Source organism: Panthera tigris, chromosome D3 (genome assembly GCF_018350195.1).
Source record: "Panthera tigris isolate Pti1 chromosome D3, P.tigris_Pti1_mat1.1, whole genome shotgun sequence".
Lineage (NCBI taxonomy): Eukaryota > Metazoa > Chordata > Mammalia > Carnivora > Felidae > Panthera > Panthera tigris.
Window position 1 is genome coordinate 90,838,555 of NC_056671.1, and position 20,897 is coordinate 90,859,451.

The window sequence follows — 20,897 nt, forward strand, 5'->3', positions numbered from 1 at the left end:
GTCTCTGGTTATTGGGTATGAGGAGATAAGTGTACCCAGCGTAGTGTGATAGAGGGACATTAACACTTTCACACTGACTGGGTACAGACTCAAAAATGAGTTAAGACTCACCAGGTCATCTAAGTGGAGGATTATTCCATACAGAGGCCCCTAGGTCAATTTAAATTATTAAATTTATCTCAGTGACCGCAGGGGCCAAGATATCTTCGTGTTTGCTCTTTATCTTTCAGTCCTGTCGAAATGGGCTTTAGCGAAAAGGGATCAGAAATGACAGCAGAGAAAAAAAAAATGAAGGAAGATCCAAATTCCAGCTTGGGCTATATAGATGGTTAATGACTGAGGTACGAGGAATCAACCCAGATTGTGTCAGGAAGGTTTTCTTGCCGAATCGCTTTACGGCGTGCTTTTATTTTTGTTCGACGTTGACACATGAGGCGCGCGGCTGATGGCCACGGAGGGTCCACACGCGGGGGAAGGGGATGGTGTGTGGTCGTCGGGGATGCCTCCTACACCGTGCGCTTTCGTGGGGCTTCCCCCAGCCTCGTCTGCGCAGGTCGGCATGGCCCTACCCAAGGGCCTTTACCGCCCTGACGTCCTGGGTCCCTTGACCTTTCAGCATAAATCCCTGTGCACGGGTCTGAAGCGCGTCAGTGTGTCCGTGAGGGCAACGCCGCATAATAGATCCCAACAAGCCCCAGTGGATGTTCACAAAGACGAGTCGTGACACGCTACTCCGTGCCAGGCCAATTCTGAGTAAGACGGGCCCCTACCCCAGCGCATTCGAAAAGCTTCCGAAGTATAATCTGTGATCTTTCTGCAGTAAAAGAACAATTCTCAGCCCGCGTCGTCCTCCCCTGTCGATCCTTCTCGGGACGCGGAGAGGCAGTGAGGGAGACAGCTGCGAGCCACCGGCCCGTGTCTCACCATGGACAAACCGCACATTGGCCGATCCTGGTTTACACCCAGGGAGGTCACCACAGGCTCCAAAAATATGGGGCTTTGCTCTTTCTATTTTAGCAGAGACGTGTTGATTCGCATAAGTGCCACATTCACTCTCACGTTTTGCTTCTCGCTTTCTCCCTCAACTTTTTTTTTTCCGAAAGGCTCGTGGACGGCTCCTGCTTTGGTCCGGGCCCGGGACGGACACTCGTGTGCATTATCCCGTTAGTACTCACATCCACCCTGTGAATTAGGACCCATTTGTGGCCCCTCATCTCGCAGATGAGGAAACTGAGGCTGGTGACGGTAAGTCAGTTGCAGGAGGTCCGGAAACCTGAGATGACCTCTGTCCAGCTGTCAGGGTTGCAGGGCCCCACCGGAGACCGCCAGCTATCCCCACCCTCCGCGTGCACCCAGGTGACCACACGCTCCCTGGACAAACAGCCCGTCACCGTCCCCAACCACACCCCAGCACGTAGCTGGACACAGACCACCCTGAGGACCCACAACCAGGTTTTATTTCTGACACGCGGGGCAGCTTGTATAGGAATCAAGAGTCACGATGAGCGTATGGGTGGCTCAGTGGGTTAAGCGTCCGACTTCGGCTCAGGTCACAATCGCGCAGCTCGTGGGGTCGAGCCCCGCGTCGGGCTCTGTGCTGACAGCTCGGAGCCTGTAGCCTGCTTCCGATTCTGTGTCTCCCTCTCTCTCTGCCCCTCCCCCATTCGCAGTCTCTCTCTCTCTCTCTCTCTCTCTCTCTCAAAAATAAATAAACATTAAAAACAATTCTGGGGCGCCTGGGTGGCTTGGTCGGTTGGGTGTCCGACTTCGGCTCAGGTCATGATCTCACGGTCCGTGAGTTCAAGCCCCGCGTCGGGCTCTGTGCTGACAGCTCAGAGCCTGGAGCCTGTTTCAGATTCTGTGTCTCCTTCTCTCTCTGCCCCTCCCCTGTTCATGCTCTGTCTCTCTCTGTCTCAAAAATAAATAAACATCAAAAAAAAATTAAAAAAAAAATAAAAAAAAATTAAAAAAAACAATTCATGCTCGGGTCACCTGGGTCGCTCAGTCAGTTAAGTGTCTGACTTCTGCTCAGGTCATGATCTCATGGCTTGTGAGCTCGAGTCTTGCATTAAGCTTTGTGCTGACAGCACTGGAGTCTGCTACGGATCCTCTGTCTCCCTCCCCCTCTGCCCCTCCCCTCCTCTGTCTCTCTCTTTCTCTCTCTCAAAAAAAAATAAATAACATTTAAAAAAAAGAATCAGGACTTATGTGGCTGTCAGAACCCCAAGGAAGCTTGGAAAGAAAAATATGTAAACTTGAAAAATTATGTTGACTTGGTGACATTTGGGAAACCAGGAGACAAGGCTGGGCCCTGTTTTAATTCTTAAATAAGCAAACATTCTTAAGGATCTTGGAAATCCTGGTACTGTCCTTTCTGCCCCTGAGTAAACTCACATACCTCTGCGGCTACGAGCCCCCCGTCTGGAGCATTCCGCCTAAACCTCATCTTCAGCCAAAACCTTCCAGGCCTGCAGAGCTATCAGGACACCGGGCACCCCGGGGTCCCAGTGCCACACAGTGGCCACCCTGACCCGCCTGAGGCACCCCCTGGGGGCCTCGGTCACACTGCACGGCCCCACCGTCCCTCGAAGGCCCAGTGCTCAGCCTTGAAACTCCCCCCAGCCCCCGAGGTGGGTTGCCCAGTGTCCTCCCAAAGTCCGCGTCCTTCCAGATGTGATCATGTTTGGAAATAAGGTCTCTGCAGATGTGGTTAGTTAGGACGGGGATGAGGTCATTCGGGATTAAGGCGGCCCCAGAATATGATACCGGTGGCCCTGTAAGAAGAGGAAAGGACACACAGAGGCACGGGGCCAGAGGCCATGTGAGGCCGAGGCTGAGACAGGAATAGCGTTGCCACAAGCCGCTGAGCACCTGCAGCCACCATAGGCCAGGCAGAAGCCCCCGGAGCCCTGTCCCAAACTTGATCCCGGGCTCCTGCTTCCTGAACCGTGAGGGACTCAATTCCTGTTGTTTTCAGCCACTCAGCCCGCGGTACTTGCTTACGGCCGCCCCAAGACCTAAGACACCCTCCCGCTCACCTCCAACCGCACACAGGTCCCACCGTGTCCGCCTCTGATCCGTCCGCCGTCCACCGCCTCGGCCCTGTGTCCTGGCCAGTCTCGGCCGGGGACTCCCCCGCTGCCACGGGGCCCTGCACCCGCCCCTGCCTCTGCCCCCTCTGACCTTTGCAACCAAGACAGTGTCACCCGGGGGAGCCACCGACTGGATGACGTGACTCCCTTGTTTGAATCACTGGGCGGTTCTGCTCTGGCAATAAAACTCAAGACCCTTAGTACGGCCTGCGGCCCCCGCCTCATCCCCAGTTCCAGAAGCCACGGCCTCGCTGGCCTCCTTCTTTTGGCTCCTGCCTGGAAGCTGTTGCATCCACCTTTCTCTCTGATGGACACACCCGCCCCTCCTTCCTCTGGTTAATCTCGCTTTCCTTGGGTCTCTGGAAATCATTACTCTTTCAGAGAAAACGTACCTCTCCATGGGGCCGAAGTGACAATCCCTCTTGCCCTTAACCCTCGGTAGTTCTTATCACGTGTCAGCGTTATGATCACACACTCACCCTGCGGTGGCTTGGCCGGTATGTCTACCCCCAGCAGGCCCTGTGTTCTGAGATGGCAGCTTCCGAGCACGGTGCCCGGGGAAGCCCTGAGTCATCGCCACATTTGCTGAAGAGAAAGAACCACCCACATGAGCATCCGCCGACGTGACTTAGGCACAGGGGTTCCCAAGGGTAGAGACGGGGCGCCTACGAAACAGGAAGGAAGGAGGAGAGTCACAGGGGAAGAACAGAAGCACGTCGGGGAACACGTGGGGCTGTGCTGAGAGCCTGGGTTGTCACCGCGAGGTGACGGCAGGCAGTGGGAAGGAAAGGCAGGTCCTGCCTTGCGCGGTTAAGGGGTCCCTCTCGCTGCTGCCCCGAGAACGGGCTCCAGGGGATGGAACAGGGAGGTGAGAGGGAGCTGTCTGCAACAGCCCGGGTCACACGAAGCACAAGGGAGGCAGCACAGACTCTGAGAAGCAATGTGGTTTTAGTTGTTTCGGCGTGTTCACGGTCGTGCTGATTTTAGTCGTTTCCGTGTATTCACGGCTGTACGATTTAAAGCCCTGGTCTAATAAGTCCAACATCTGGGCCCCCTCAGAGGTGCCTTCTGTCGGCTGACTCTTCTACGCAGGATCCATGCTTTCCTGTTTCTGCGTGTGTCCCATACAATGTTGCCGAAACCCAACACTTCAGATAGTGGAATGCAGGCAGCCTGGCAGTCTATCCACCCCCCCACCCCCACCCCCCCGGAGTCTGTGCTCACAACTGTCTGTTTCGTTCTGTAGAATCTGACGTCTGTGTCACAGGCGACTACCGCGGTCTCTGCCTGGTTCGCTTTCCTGGAACCTCCGGGCCAGCAAGTCCTCGGGTCCCTTTTCACCCTTTGTGTGTGCTAGGGACACGGGGGGGGGGGGGGACACGCAGGCCACTTGCAAGTCTTCCTTCGACCCCTCCGCCCCCTGCGCAGGGCATCAAGGCCAACCAGTGGTGCATCCGTGGGGACCTTTTCGGGTCTCTCCCAAGCACGCATACAACCCTGTGCATGCAGGCGGCTTTCCAAACACCCAGAAATAAGCCAGAGGTTTCAAAAACCCCTATGGACATCTTGTGCCCCAGACAGTCCAGAGAGTTCTTTTACAAGTTTTAGCTGGGATTTTCTTTGCCCCAGCTGGTGCTGTAATTTCAGGCAGGTGTGACGTTTCAAAAAAACTGCAGCTAATTAATTTTGACAGATGCCCTGGAGATAGGATCTTCCCAGGGAGCTCTGAGGCAGACAGGACAGTGATGGTGCTTTTGGGACAGGCCTTACTCAGGGCCCACACCCACTTGTTCCAGGCAGTAGCCACCTTTCACGAGATGCTGTGAGTGTAGACCATTGAGCTTTGAGGCTCCTGCAGCGCAAAGAAGGGTGTCCGGGCATTAGTGTCACAACCCACTGCCTTACCCGAGGTCAGCAGTTTCTCCGGAATACAATGCTTTCCAGATTGTTGTAAGGCTTCAATTCATTTCCAGAATTCTGGGAGAGGAGGCTGTTGATAATTCTGCCAGGATTTTCTTTCCTTTTTTTGGGCGTGTAGATTATGGAAGTCCTCGACGGCCCCTTGAAAGCCCCACCCAAGAAGTGATTCGATTTTACAGGTGTATTTGAAGCAGAGTCAAAGGCATTTTCCATAGATCTGGTTGAGGGAAATGAGACAGAGAAAGGAGTCAGGATAATTTCAAGGTCTGGGCCCTAAAAACACTAGAAAATTAAAGTTGCCATTTACTGAGGCGACCACAAAGGGGAGGAGAGCAGATTTATAGAGGGAGATGGAGAGTTGACTTGGGGGCATATTGAATGTCAAGTGTAAATCAGGCCTCCGGGTGGAGCAGGCCAGCGGCCACTGCAAACACAGCTCACAGTAAAGGGGAAGGCACCACCTGTAAACGACGTTCCCAGCGATGGAATGGACCCAGATGGGCACAGAGGTCCCAGAACCAGGCCCCGGAGCATCCCAGCGCCCAGGGGCGTTAGCCAGACCAGGGGGACGCAGCACAGGCAAGTCCGGAGTGAGGCAGAATCGGTATGAAGAGAAGCAAGTCGACCGTGTGGAAGCTGCCGGTAGATGGGAGAGGAGGAGGTCCAAGAACCCGCCATCAGATTTAGCAACACAGAGACTGTCCATCATCTTGAAGAGAGGCTTCAGTGGGGCAGGGGGGAGAAACCTCCACGTGGATTCCACGGACACAGCCTTGCAAGACGTTGCTCTGCACAGGGGAGGGAGAGGCGGACGGGGCCCATACGGCCTTGCCGCGTGGGATGCTCTACAGGCACCGTGGGCAGCCGTCACCAACACAGGGCGCAGTGGCCTCTTTCCAGAAGCCTCCTGGAACTCTGTCGCACTCGGTTTGCGCTCACACCCCAGTCAGGCAACGACTCTTCCTTCACGTGCAAGGAGACTGTAGCCTGTCCAGGTCGCTTACCTTGACCGCAGGCCTCTGCGAAGGAGAAACGTCTTCAGGCCGGCCCAGGGACAGGAGAGTGGGGGTTTAGACACGAAGCGTGGGGACGCGACTTCAGGATACGGGAGGGTGACGCCACCACGGACTAAGCCTGAAGGGACCTCCCGGCAATTGTGCAGTTCGAGGCTTGGCACAAGGGGCAGTGCGGCTCCGCTGGGGACTGTGCCCCCCGCGGTGAGCACGGCAACAGGTGCAGAGGGTCCCGGCAGAGGGAGCAGGAAGGATTCAGGCTGAACCAGAGGAGAAGCAGCTCTCGGCAGTCCTGTCCTCGGGGGGAAGGAACTGAAATACACGCGAGGCCTCTGCCGGCTCATGCTTCAGAATCGCAGGCCCGCGTGACCAAGCTCTAAGGGGGGGACGCCGACGTGTTCCGCCCTAGCGAGACGAGGCGCCCTGGGAGACTCTGGGGCTACGACGCCCACCCGGGACTGGTCCCGGGCGAGCCCCTGACCACAGCCCAGTCTGGCTCCCGCCTTCTGCAAGCCGGGAACGAGGCCGCCGGCCAGCCCATCTCCCCACTCCAGACATGCCCCCCCCGGTGCCACCCCTCCTCCCACCAATCCTCCTGAAAGCCCACCGCTAAGCTTTTGTGATTTGGCATTCCCCACATCCATTCCACGTGATGAACTTGAAGATCCTTTTTTGTTACCACAGACATTCTTAAGGACGTTTTAATTTTCTCTCATCTCAGAAATCCCTGCAAAAGGTCCGGGCTGCCTCTCCTCCAGACAGAACCGACACTTACAAGCACAGAACAGCAGGCAGCGGGCCGTGGGCCCCAGGCTTCTGACCCCCAAGCACACCCCTCGTCGGGCCCCGCCTCACCGTGCTGCGCGGGCCCCCAGGCAGGCCGTACCCTGGAGTTTTCAGCTGCCTGCCTACAATATATATAGTTAGTCTTAATAAATAAATGGCTTGGACCACGCATTATAGATCACTCAAATCCGCGAGGACACAAATTATGTATAATACATCGGCTGTGTAATTTATTTATTAAGCAAAACGTGGATTTTGCATGCCTGCGTTTGGAGGCACGGTCTGTGACACGCAGCTAAACGATGTGTCCTTATTATTCCTACTCAATTACTAAGTCATCCCTCTGCACACTGCGGATTTGTTAACGATGGCGCCACAGCCCTGCGCCTACAATACCTGCGATTTCAGTGATTCATAACCGCTCACTAAAACTGTGAAAATGATAAATTGACTGCCGTTGATTAAATGCCGCCAACAGTATGTTTCCTAGGTGTTTGTCGCAGTTCGGAGTGAGAGGAACAGCACTGCTCAGAATCATTTGAATATCTAATTAAGCCGAACCCTCGCTAGATATAAAGAACTCATCAGAACGCAAGAACGCAGAATAAAAGAACGCTCGGCGGGAGAAGAGGGCGGAAATGGATCCCTCAGCATCACGGCCTCGTCGATGATAAGAAAACTGTCCTAAGAACACCTGAAAGGAGACAATCCCACATGTAAAGGGCATAGGTGTCCGTCCGTCTTTGCACACCAGCAAAGCTGTCTGATGTCCTTGTCCTGTCTTTGGGGTTCGGTCGCGGACAACAGTGGGTTTCAATCACATCTAAGCAGCCCTGGGTGATGGCCTTTGAAACAGGAGCAGATTCATAGAGGCCTGGCAGGCGGGGGGTGTGGAGGGAGGAGAGGGGAGGGAATATTTTCAAGCAGCTTCAAATGGCATCCTTTGGCTTCTACTGCAGTGAGAGGGTGTTTTAATGCTTCCGCATTAAATGCTTCTGCATGACAAATGGCAGCAGAAAGGAAAATATCATTTCAAACAAAGATTAATTATCTTTATGGCTTCAGCTAACTTTTTCTCTCCTTAGATGAATCCATATAGAGCTCTTATAGCTAATATTCAAGCCAAGCACAGAGGATATGCCTGTGCCAACACGGCTGCTAATTCAGGCTGCTAAAGTGAGTACAGGATAATAAAAATAGATACCCAGTGAAGCTTGGTAATCTTATTAAGAGCAACGAGGAGGTGTTTATTTTCCTTTTTTGCAATTTTGAAATCAATTGAGAAATGTAAGCGGCAAAGGATTTCTTTTGGAAATCGATCTTCCTAAATTAGACCGTGTCCCTGAATGAAGCCCAGCGTAAAATAAAAGGGGAGGGGGGGAAGTAGACTATTTTAAACTTCAGGATTTGCGTGTCTTTTGCGCTGCAAACCCCGTTTCTAAATTGTCCTTGTATAAAGATAAAACTTTGCACAACGTCCCCATGGTGGCTCGACCCTATTGTTTTAAAATCAAGGTGGGACACTGACCATTAGCAGCACTGCTCTATATGACCGACCGCGAAGAAAGCGCCATGTTTCAGATTGCCTTCGCAAAAGCCAATTTCACTCTGAAAACTCTGTAGAGGGTGTTATGCCGAAATCTTAGTCCTTCGAACAGCTCACGAGAAAGTTCCTGGTATGAACTTTTATAGGCATAACAGGGTGGTTTTCAAATTCTAGGACAGAGCCCAAGCCCTAACACATATGTATCAATTTAAATATATTTAGTCTTGAAAGACGGGATGATTTTCTTTATGTCAAGTGTCCCTGGTGTACTTTCAATGACATTTAAAATTTTTATTCCCGCATCTGAAAGCAACTCCACGGTGTTGGCACAACCAGGATCTCAAGGATCTGTCTGAACCCTTCCTAGTTACTCGATCCTTCGATCAAATGTCTCACAGAAGAGTCACAGACAGCCGTTCACCTGGTTGGCAGGGTTTGGTGGGGTTTGCTTTATCTGTGTCCTTTCGCTCGTGCTGCGACCGCAAAGTAAGAGTGTGAATTTGTTGTCTGAGAAGAGAAACTCATGGATATGCAGGCTCACAGGCTGGTAGGGGGAGGCCCAGCTGTGGAAGGGCTTCTCCAAAGGGATGCTCCTTCTATGTGTCCCTGCAGTGAGGGGCGGAACGATCCAATGTCCCCACACAGCCGCCTAATTAATGCAGGACCTTGGGCAAGGAAGTCATTCTCGCACCTTGAAGTCCACATTTCCCAGACGACAACACTGGGCTTGAAGACAGTCTGGGTCTCCAACCTTACCCACCTTCTAGACTCTCCTCACCTGCCAGAGCAGCCCCAGGACCCTCTGCGCGTCGACGTCCTTGGAGTGGTTCCCCACGCCGAGCCGTCGACAAGCAGTTCGTCAGCGTGTGCTGGGACACACTTAGGTGGCATCCCAAATGAGAATCGCTTCCGGGGCCCCCAATCCAACATGGTTCCTTCTCCACCCACCAGAACACATGCATAATTTATAACGCTCCGGGGATCGCCTCCGTTTCCCTTCCGCGCACCGCTTCTCTGGCGCACTTTGCCGGGTCAAAAGCCTGCTCACCTTGTGCATCTCTGTAGTAGGTCTTCTTGGAATAACTGCTCTTTGTCACTGTGGTTCCTTCAGCCAAAACCCCTAATATTTACACGCGTGTTATCAGGACCAAACAGTAAACAGACAGAGCCGGTTAAAGTTGTCACGGAGAAGGGTCTGCAAAAACGCAAAGACTCACAATATTTTCTCTCAGCCCTCGTCAGACGAAGACTTAGCCAGGTGGTCGTTTTCTAGAAACTTCTTCTCCTTCATCAGCAGTGTCAGGAACCCATCCTTCTCAGGTCCCCTGCTCTCTTTACCAAACTTCTAGCAAACCTTCTAAATATAAAATGGATTAAGGGGAGGGGAGGAGGAAGCCCCTGAATTCTATTAAACAAAACCTCCAAAAGCAGGAAATAATGACATACCAGAGTGCTGTCGCTCCCCACAAAGAAAGCTGTGAAGTGGGCTACTGTGAGACAATTTATACAGTGGGACTTGAAGGCAAAGTTTCTGACAAGATTTTTCAGCTGTAAAGAGTAAATCTGTGAAAACGTCCTTTTTTAACACTGGTGACGGCTGCACAATTAGAAAGTGTCTGTTTTACCTACCAGCTGTGCAGATAAGCAAGATATCGAGTCCCTACAATTGCAAGCTGATTTGATAACAATGACATTCTTAAAAAGTCCCTGGGAATACTCATTTTGTTAGTCCCGCGGTGAAGTCTCAAGGCATAATTTTCGAGATAAGTTTTCGCTGGAGGCCTCAGGTTTCAAATTGAAGGGCAGCGAGCTGGAATGCTGCATTATTTCAGAACAGCCTAGAGTTGCAACAGACCGGTGGGGTTTCCCCCCTGAGGGTCCGGGGCGCGCCGCGCGAAGGGGCCGCCACGCAGTCTGCAACCCCGACCCCGCACAGGTGCGGCGGAAGTGCATGCTCGGGGTCTGCGAGGTCACCCCGGCCCCAGGGCGCTGCGCTCAGCCCCTCCACCCGCCTGCCGGGTGGGGGTACCCAGAAAAGCTACGACTTTTATTTTTTCTTTGTTGTGGGATAAAGCGACATAGGATCATATGCCCCACAAATGGGGAGAGAGAGAAAAGTCAGCAGAGAGGAGCCCCTGGCTCCAGGCACCAGAACCCTTCGGAGGAAGCACCAGCCAACACACCCAGAAGGTTTCTCTTCGCCGAGTTCTTGTTAGAAGACCGTGTCTCCAGGGCCCCTGGGGGCCAGCCACGGTGACGGCCGTAATAGCCTCGTGGAGAGGCCACAAGGACCCGCGCGCACGATGCGGTCGGCGGGCTTGAATGATTAAAGGACATCCCTAAGGTCGGAGTTAGGTGGTCACCTAACCAAGTGCGCGTCGCTTCCTCCGAGGACCCCTAATGCCGCACGTGCCCGGCGGAGGAAAGACTGACAGACGGGTGAACTCGATGATAAATAAGAATGTTTGAAAGGCAGACAGGAAGGGCACAGAAGGGGGAAAGGGGAAGGGGGAGGGGCGCCGTGGGGTGACCACCTGCCCCCGAGAAGCCGCCCCCGTGGGGTGCCGGGCAGCCCAAGGCCCTGGCAGTTTCAGAACAGAGGCGCATCGGTGCTTTGCTTCCCAGGTGGGCAGACACCTGTTCAGGGTGGAAAGGAACCTGCGGGCTGCACAATAAGCAGGAAGCACGGAGTCACTAACTTGGGGGAGGTCGCGTTAGATGGAGCGGACCTGGGGGCGCCTCCAAACGCCCAGCAGAAGGCACTTGCAGGCGGGGGGGCTGGTGCATCTGCAGTGGGGGGGGGGCAGGCCTTGAGCTCACCTCCTGCCTCCTGCGGAAGGAAGAGCCCCCCGGGGGGCCAGGCGCCCAGGGCAGGTCTGGGAGCAAAGCCCGCCCCGGGTCACAGCCGCACTCACCCCACGACTTCCAAGGGTCCCAGTCTCGGCCCCCCCGGGGCAGGTGGGAGCAGACAGGCGGGAGGGCACAGTCAGGGCAGGTTCGTCAGGACACGCAGGGAACAGCGGGAAAGCAGTGGCGGAGGCCCAGGGCGGAGAGGAGCTGGCATTCCCACGATCCCCACCCGCGTCTCTGGACGTCTTCCGGGAACACTGAAGGTCACAGCGATGGGAAGGTAGGAGGTTTGCGGCCACGTCTGGCCGTCAGGCTAGAGGAGGCCAGGCAACTTCCTCTCAAAAGTCCCCTGGGCGTCCTAGGCCACACAGATGGACATTCTGGCTTTTGATGCCCTCTGCTTTGTGACCAGGCTGACCCTCATTTCTCCTGGATGGCCATGGGGTTCCAGGCCTGCCCCGCCTCCACGTGTGCCCCAGTCCTGCAGGGCTGTTTCTGAAGACAGGGGGCCACAATTGAAAGGGGTGCCCCCCCGTCGCTCGGCCCTGCTCCTGGGCACAGTCCTTGATGGCCCCCCACCTGTGGAGGGGGTGCGGGGGCGGCAAACCGTCCCGGCTACTGCTTACAGAACGGTAGCAGCTCTGGTCCCTGTTGTCTGGAAAATGTTTCACGGTCAGGGAAAGTGTGCTTGCTGCCCGAGGTAGCAACCATGCACGAGGCTGTGCAGAGACCGTGCAGAAGGGGGCGCACACTTGCTCTTGTCCCCCGCCTGGAGCGGAGGAGGGATTCTCGAGTTCTGGCGCAAGTATCCTCTCACGGCATCGCCAGGACCTTTGTTTTAGGGAAGGGAAATGAAGTGACACCGGATACCGCTCTCAGCTGCGGTGGGGAAAACGCAGGAGGGACCAGGTCCCCGTCGGCACCTGCCGGGGACCCGAGTGAAAAGGGGCAGCAGGGCTTAGGCCACTGAGGCCCGAAGCGCAAGGAGACACAAGGGAACTGAAAAGCCCTCGGTAAGAGTAAGCTACTTCTAAGAATGTTGAGGCTTCACTCCGAACTTTGGAGAACAATCAACCGGAAGGCCACGGTAGCTGGCTGTCTCCTCAGGCCAATGCAGGGACCAGGGTCTCCACAGCTGCAAACAAGAAGAAGCCACACAGGCAGGTGGGGGGGAATAGTGGCCCCGACCCCGATCACCCCCCGCCGAGAGGTATCGGGGGAGACCCCTCTGCACCCCGCGTAGCTGTCTAAGGCAGGTACCCAGAATGTCCCACTCCCTGCGCCCTGCGCCCTGTGCGGGGTCCCTTGCACTCACCTGCCAGGGGCCGGCCACCCTCCAGAAGCACACGCGTCCCGGCCCTGCTGCTGATTTCAGCGTTTGTCAGACCGAGGTACTATTACAAAACAAATCAACGCCGACAGCCCACGGGGCTGAAAAACATGGTAAACAGGCCAGAAGGAAATGTCAGAGAGGCGACGGGTTCCTTGTTAGTGTCAGAACGAGTGCCAGATGTATGTCAGGTGCGGACGGCCAAGGACAGGAGCTCGACGAAGCCATACCCTGGAAGAGTCATCGCGTGGGGGCTTCTGAAGATGGGCGAAGGGCCTCACAAGTCTGTCAGGTCTCCCCGGGAATCTGACTTGATTTAACCTCTGCAGCACCAGGCGGTGCCGAGCACAGAAATGCGGTGACACGGTGCAAACCTCCCCCAAAGAGCCCGAAGACGGGAAAAGCATCGCTGTCACGGAGCGACGTTCCAGACGGCGCCACGCCACAGAACAGAACGGCAGAAGCCCGATCGAGAGGACTTGAGATTCGAAGAATGTAGAAAACCCCCCACTGATGGGCTTTGCCTTCCGCCATCTTCGTCGGAGGGGAGGAACAGCAGTGCGGTCACGTTTACTGAGCATGTGCCGTTCTGGCCAATGTGCTAAATCCTGTACTTGGGGCCCAGGGTCAGCCTGCCCACGAGGCACGTCGTCATGACAAACGGAGAAACTAAGGTTTACTGGAGGTTGTGACAATGTGTCATTAAATGAGTCACACGGCTAATGGGCGACAGAGCTGCTGTGTTTATCAAGGTCTGTCTGACTGCAGCACCTGAGCTTTTAATCACTATTTTATACTGCCTGGTATTCAAGTAATTTTTGCGTGAAAACAAAGTCTATGCAAAGTCATCTGTGCAAGCCTGGTCTGGTCCAGAATAATACACCTGACCCTGTCTTCTTATATCCTCCTCATCCGGCTGTGGGGGACGCGTCCTGCAGAAGCAGAATCGGGGTGAGGCGTAGACAAGGCAAGACCAGCAGAAGACAAGGGCCGCGTCAGCCTCCAGGCCAGGCAGGAGCAGGGTCAGGCCACCTGCTCTCCAGGGCCTCCTCCTCCTCAGACACCGGGGAAGCGTCCCTAGATGTTTTCCCAGCCCAAAATCGACCACCAGAGATCGCGGGATGGCCCTGGGCGTGGTGGGGGGCAGTGGCAGGAAGGACCAGAGGGCACAATATTTAAGAAGCTCTGAGCATCCGGCGCGTGGTGCAATCCCGCACTATAGCGTGTTACTCATTCGAACGCTTTGTAATGTTCTTTTCTTCTTCCCATTTGATAACTGGCCTCTTTGATAGATGACCTTGGGTCTTTGAGTGATAACAGAAACAGAGCAGCCGTGGCGATAAATTGCTCGTGAGCGTTGTCGGAAGCATGTTCCGACCAAGGGCGAGCCTCATCACTCCCGGGCTGTTACCTGTCACCGCACTTGGGGGCTATCACCTTTCTCCCACAGTCACCGGGTGCCACGCTGGGATGCCACGAGCCTGGGAGCCCTACTTGCAAGGCCGCCCTTTCCTTCCCTGTGTTTTTTGGGAAATGGCAACATAAACCACCAAGTGCAGCGCACCGGGCGGGGGCAGGAGGAGGGACGCCCTAACTGTGGCCCTTGGAGGGGGGGCGGGGGGGGGGCGGGGACCAGGGCAGGCAGTCCCCTGAGAGGTCCCTGGTCCCTGGGACTCCCAGGCCCCCTGCCCCCGGGAGGCAGGGCGGTCGGGCTGGGGAGCCAACTCCGTGCCCCGCCTCCCTTATTTTCCCTCTCACACGGTTTTGCCTTCTAAGAAGAGCCTGAAAAGAAAGAAAAAGGCAGCACTCCCTGCGAGCGCCCTGGGCGTCCGCGTGGCCTGTCCTCACAGTGTCCTTCCCCAGGCCCCGAGTCACACATCACTCATGTTGTCACATTGAACTCCAGATGCTCCTACCCTAGAGAATGCTCTGACTCCGGCCATTTTTCTTCATTCTCACTAACAATTTGGTAATGAAATATTGATTTTTAGTTAGATTCATATTGATGCTATTAGGTTTGCATTGATAAATCATGCCGGCCTCCTGTCTGGGCGGCTGGAGAGTGCTACACTGAGCCCTGGAGATTACAATCAACTCATTGATGTGTTAATTTGATGGATTTTTCCCTTCTCTTAGAAGGAGTAGGAGGGTAAAGGAAGATTTTTCAGTGCCGCCCTGGTAAAGTTTTCACAGTGAAATCAGGGACAGTAATTGCAGACTGCACGGTCCACACTCACCGCAGAGGACCCGGGGCTTATCCGGGCCACCAGCAGCAGCAGAAGGGGGTGGGGGGGAGCCCGCCACGCGGGAGGACGGTGCCAGGCAGTCACGGGTGTGGCACACCTTGTAAACGCGGTCCCAGGTCCCCCCGTGGGAGGGAAATTTTTTCGGAGGAGTCCTAATTAAGCCTTACGGAGGCCGGCAGGGAAACCCATTTCCCACCGGCTCCAGAGGCTTCTGCACAGAATCCCTGCCACCAGGGAAGTGGAGGGGGGCCCTGGGGAGGGGAGGCCCGCCCCCCTGGGCCTGGCGTGGGGGCACCGTCCTTCCTCCTCTGCTTCCCTCGCCAAGTGCCACTTAGCAGGCCCGTGTCCTCAGCATGTGCAGCCTATTTAAAACAGCCTCTGGAGTTGATTTATGGTCCTGTGCAGACGTAATGCCTGTCATTACGGGACAGGATGTGGCTGCACTGAGGGTCCGGACTGTGATTTCCTTCAAAGCCCCGGGTTTAGGGGGCTGCCGCCAGCCACTCCAGAGAGCGTTTTGAGAATGCGTAGGTAGGAAGTCACTTGATTTTGTCCTGTTTTTTGTTTTGTCTTTAAAGCAGAACCATGATCAGGGGCGCCTGGGGGGCTCAGTCGGTTAAGCATCCGACTTCGGCTCAGGTCATGGATTCTCAGTCAGTGAGTTCGAGCCCCGCGTCAGGCTCTGTGCTGACAGCTAGAAGTCTGGACCCTTCTTCGGATTCCGTGTCTCCCTCTCTCTCTGCCCCTCCCCTGCTCCTGCTCTGTCTCTCTCTGTTTTTCAAAAATGAATAAACCTTAAAAAAATATCATTTAAAGCAGAACTATGTCACCTCCAAGACCGACGTGCTCTACGTCTGAGAGTCTCCCAGCCCTTCCACTGACCAGGGCAAAAGAGCGACTTGCCCTCAATCACGTCCATTCAGTTCAATCCGTGTGAGCACAGAGCGTGTGGCTGTGAGGCCTGCTTCTGGAACACACCGGCCCGGCCCAGGGCGACGGGAAGGACAGACAGAAATTTGTGTCACCCTCTCCGGTCAGAGCATCTCAAAGACCCGTCATGGCCAGACGAGCCGCGTGTCACGTGTCAGCACACGAGCTGCATGAGAAGCTGCCCAGGTGTCCGCGTACCTCGCGGGACTCCGAGGACAGACGGGAGGACAGGGGCACGCTGTCCAGGGTGGCAGGTCCCACTTCTCGTGTCTGCGGCCCCCGTGTGGGCCCTCCTCGTGCCGGAACTTGACACGCACATATCTGTCCACCTTGTGGAGGGAGGGGGCAGAGCCACATGGCTGGACTTAGCGCCTCGTTGTCACTCCAAGGATATTCTCGGTGGCGGCCCGTAAGGCTTGGGAGAGCGAGAACCTTAGAAGCCCCAAATCCGGTCAAGATCACAGTAGTAAATAACCACTCTGCCCCGTAGGTATTGTCATCCACTCCCCAGCTCCCAGGCATCCATTTCTACCCTTTCCTTCCTCGTGAACGTTTGTGTTGCGTCATTCAGGAAGGAACCGACTCCAGCCATGGGGACAAAGCCCTGGGCCCACCCCCACAGCCCCAGGTTTCAGGTCTGACTCCAGCCCCTGGTCCCGAGCGCAAGGACAGACAGGAAATCCTGGGTGCACAGGCATTTGGTCAGTTGTAACCTGCCATAAAGCTTCCATGCATGTCCGTGTGTTGGACGTCCCTTGTCCTAGGTGTGAATCCTGACTTTGCCATTCAGTCTGCCACGTGGCCTTGTAGAAATCCACCGAGGACACTGAGATTCGAAGAATACATTTGCAAAATGTGCATCCCGTGCCGTGGTGTGGAAAGCATCGACGGGAGGTCTTGTTTGTAAAATACCGGCACGGGTACCCGATGGACGCCAGCACTGAGGAAGCCCGGGCCCCTCCTCTGAGCCCAGTCACCCCTGAAGAAGCACCCTTTTTCTCCCAAGTTACACAAACCTCTCCCATCCCTCCAGAAACCTTCTCCTGCCATTGCGCTGAAGCTCACCCAGGACGCAAGCTTCTCCACGTTCTTGCTTTACTGATCAGGGACGGAGTCGTCGGGAGCATGGCGAGCACAGGACCGGCCGCCTGCTCGTGCGATGCTAGGATTTGGCAGCTGCAATGACTCCCATGCGCACCGACACTGGTAATTCAGGGCCAAGGCCACAGCCTAGGGCTCAGGGACTTAACATGGCCCACCATCCTCTGTTCCATCTATTAATTCGAATTCTCAATGTTCAGAATTGGTTAGATTTCTCATAAATATGCATACATATCCTCTTACAAAGAAATTTCTTTTAGACATCTCTTAGAAAGCTTGGTAAGGGTAGGGGGGGCGGTATCTGGCTTAAAGGCACATGCTCTGGAGCCAGACCGCCTGGGTTCAAACCCCATTGCCGCCCTAGTCTCGCTGTGCAAGATCAGGTGAGTTCCTTAGCTTCTCTGTACCTAAGAATGTTCTAGGCACGTTATCTTTGTGTTAAGTATTTCTTCTGGCCGGTTGGACCCCATTCTTACCCGGGGGGAAAGTTCGGGAGTCACAGATTCTGCCTCCTGTAGGGTCATCATGCCCCCTTAAATTATGTCCGGCCAGCATCACTCACCCGCATTTCTTGTCTGGCCATTGTGGGCAGCGGACGTCATACATGAGGATCCGGAAGTGCTGTAAGATGTGACTCTGGCTGTTGCTATCACAAGGAGCTTGGTCCCATCATAGGCAGGAAGGAGGAGAGGTCCGGTAGTAGAAATGTAGGCAGACAAGGCAATTCAGAGATCCAGACTCAGGCTTGAAGATGAGGCATCCAGGGAAAGAAGGATCAGCACGTGGCCAACTCAGGCACAAGGGAACCAAGTAACGAGACCCACAACTCAGCTCCAAAGACGCATATGAGTAAATCACAGGGAAGTCAGCCTAGTGTTTCCACCACCGGTCACAGAACAGAGGCAACCTACCGTCTACCTGGTGTTACGATCCGTGCTCCCAGGAGAAGCTGGCAGAGAGCACAGGCCACAGCCCGGGATACAGGCTGTGTGCTGGGGCCTCAACGTCAGGACTGGGGCTTACACAGGCTTATAAAAGCTTTCATCCATGGTAGACGTCATGCAGATTAATTCAGGCATCTAAGCAATTTCTTAATCAGCCACAAACAATCCCCCCGCTCTGGAGTACAGACTCTGTGTGTAACACAGAAACAATTCCCATCAATGTGTCTTTAAAAATCTAACAATTATCGTCAAAGAAAATGCAAATTGTTATTCAAAACTTAGGGTGAAATAATAGTTACCAAGATAACAACGGTGAACTTATTTTGTTTTCAGTGGGAAGGCAGTTTTCATATTCTTACTTACTTTTGGTTTTACCCACACCACACGAAGTTTTTAACTAGGTGAAGAAGGACAAAGTATATCCAATAAAACTTTTTTAATTGAAAATCATTACCAAACGGCTTTCTTCTAAGACAAGCAGGTTTCAGTGCTTGGATCTCCTGCCCTTCTCCAATTGTGTCTCTTTGTAACATTTACTGGCAGGGGCAGGTCAAGGCGACCGACAATGGGGGTTTGACTTCAAGGACCAGCTTACAATTCCCTATCCGACAAAAATAACTTCTTTCATGGAGAATCGGAGAATCTAAAAATTGGCGGGCGAGCCTTCTCTGTGGGAGACGAGCACAAAGCAGGGGCAGAATCTGTGGGCACCTTCTTAGGAGGCCATAAAACTTAAGAAACCCCTTTGGATGTTTCTGTCCCCACCTTGGTGCCATTCTTTGGCAATCACAACAAAAGGGCTTTGTCACGGAGAACAAGGTATCTCCCTGGTAGCCCCTTCCTCCATCTCGCCCAGGCGTGCACCTGTCAGGATGTTGACACCATTTCTAGTGAGGCTTTTTCCTGATGCATTCCCTCCCCTGGAGAGGACCCTTTCCTTGACGTCTGTGACAGCCCCTTGGGGGAATCATTTTGTGAAACCAGACCTTCAGAGTGAAGTTTTTCTCTCTGATCCTGACCTCCCTTAATTGTCTCTGTCTTCAAATGTCTTGGTTGTGTGGGGGCCACAGTGGCACGTGAGGGCCCCCCGTGGACATCCGAGGGTAACAGGTTATTCCTCAAGCCGTATACTTTCAACATGCTTCTTTGTCTCTTAGGGATGAAATTCAATATGGCGGCGAACAGCTCCAAGTCCCAGTGGGTCAGCAGTGAGCTCTCTACCTCATTAATCAAATAGCACGTGATGCATTCCACCCTCTAGAAAAGTTCCAAGAGCTCACATTTGGAAGTCCATGTCTGAACTCTATAATGGAACCAATCCAGGAGGAGAAGAGATGGTGAAGCACAAAAGGCCGTCGTCCTCGGTAAGTGTTGCAACTGTTCACGCTCAGCCACTGGTTCCACCCCCTCCAGACACACGCTTCTGTGTGCGGGTCCGCACACATGCCATCAGCAGGCCGCATCTTCACCTGCATGGCTTGTCCTACCCAGTGTTGTCTTTTCACCTTGTCTACCCAGGATTCTGCTTCTGCTTCCTGTTTCTTAAGGAGTTGGACCAAAGGCCACCTCTTCTCTCAGTCACCGGGGGATGTGGGTTGTTTGTACCACGGGCTTCCAGACACCACATTGTCCGCATGCACTTCCTTTTCTGCCAGTCTCTCTTTCCGTCACTCCAACCAAGCCACCCCTCCTGGTCACCTCCCTTCCGGCCCCTCCCCTGCAGTCTCCTTGGCGGATTCCCCATCTCCTGGAATTCCTGGTGTTGCAGGAGCTCTGACCTTCTTCCTCTCACACCTACACCACACCCTTGGCCATCGGTCCCCTCACTGCTTTAAATGCCGTCTAAATGCCAGTGGTTCTTACATCCACAGCTCCAGCCCTGACATCTCTCCTTAATTCTCGACCATTGGCCCCTTTGCCTAGTCACCATCTGAAAGTCTAACCAATTTTGCAAAGTCAACAAGTCCAAACTGAACCTGCTCCTCACAGACTTTCCTATCTTAGCTGAAAGAAATTCAATTATTTAAGTTGCTCTGGAGGAAAAACAAAAAAAAACAAAAAAACCCACGCGTGATCTCTGGTTCCTGCCTTTCTTGCCCTCCTTCCATCCATAAGCAATCAGGTACACTCCACCTTCAAAGGACACCCAACCAGGTCTTACAAAGTCCACTCTCAATGCCCTGCACCTTCCAACATGTCTCACTTGCCCCTGTGCTGGTGCCTCCCTCGTTTCTCTGCCTGTACCCTTGCCACTTGCCTACTCTACACCCAGCACAGTGGGTAAAAAGGGCTTTTTACTACTTCAGTCACACCCTATCTCCACTCTGCTCAAAACTTTCCAGTGGCTCTGCTCTAAAAAAAAAAAAAAAAAAAAAAGCCAAAATCCTTCTGATGGCCAATAAAACCCTACTTGATATGAACTCACGTAATCTTCCTTTGCTCCTTGCTCCCTCATTGAGCTCCATCCACCCTTGGCTCCTTGCAGTGTTTGAACACGGTAGGGCTATTCCTGCTGCCTGGAATGCCCTTCCCCACCTTTCTCTGTCCCCAGCCAGATGGTCACATGGTCGCCTCCTTTTCTGCCTTCCTTCCTTCATGTCCCAGAGATCTCTGTGCCCAACCCATTAACAAGAGCAAGGCCCCCATCTGGCAATCTTGAACCCCTTCCTCTGGTCTGTTTCTCTCCTCCGTAGGCTTAATGCCTTCCAACACACTATAACATATTTATTTCTTGCATTTATTATCCACAAGTTGTCTCCCTCCACTAGACTTGAAGTGGTCCCAAGAGACAAGGGTCTCTGTTTTTTTCGTTCACGGGTACACCCTAAGCACCCTTAAGAGGCTTGACACATAGGAGGCGCTTAACAGATATTTCTTGAATGAGTTCATACCTTTTATTCCTTAGGCTCTTGCCTCTTCCACCTCGGTCCGTCATGTTGTGTTACCTGCCTTTAGTATGGCGCCTGGTCCAGAACAGGCAGTCAGTCAGCGTTTGAGAAACGAATACATGAATAAACAAGCAAAAACTCCAACACGGACACACTCTATTGGGCATTGACATCATTCTCTTCTTTTTCTCTCAGATGAGGAAACTGCTCTGCTTTTCACTCCCGTATTGCAAACGAACACCAGAAGTCAC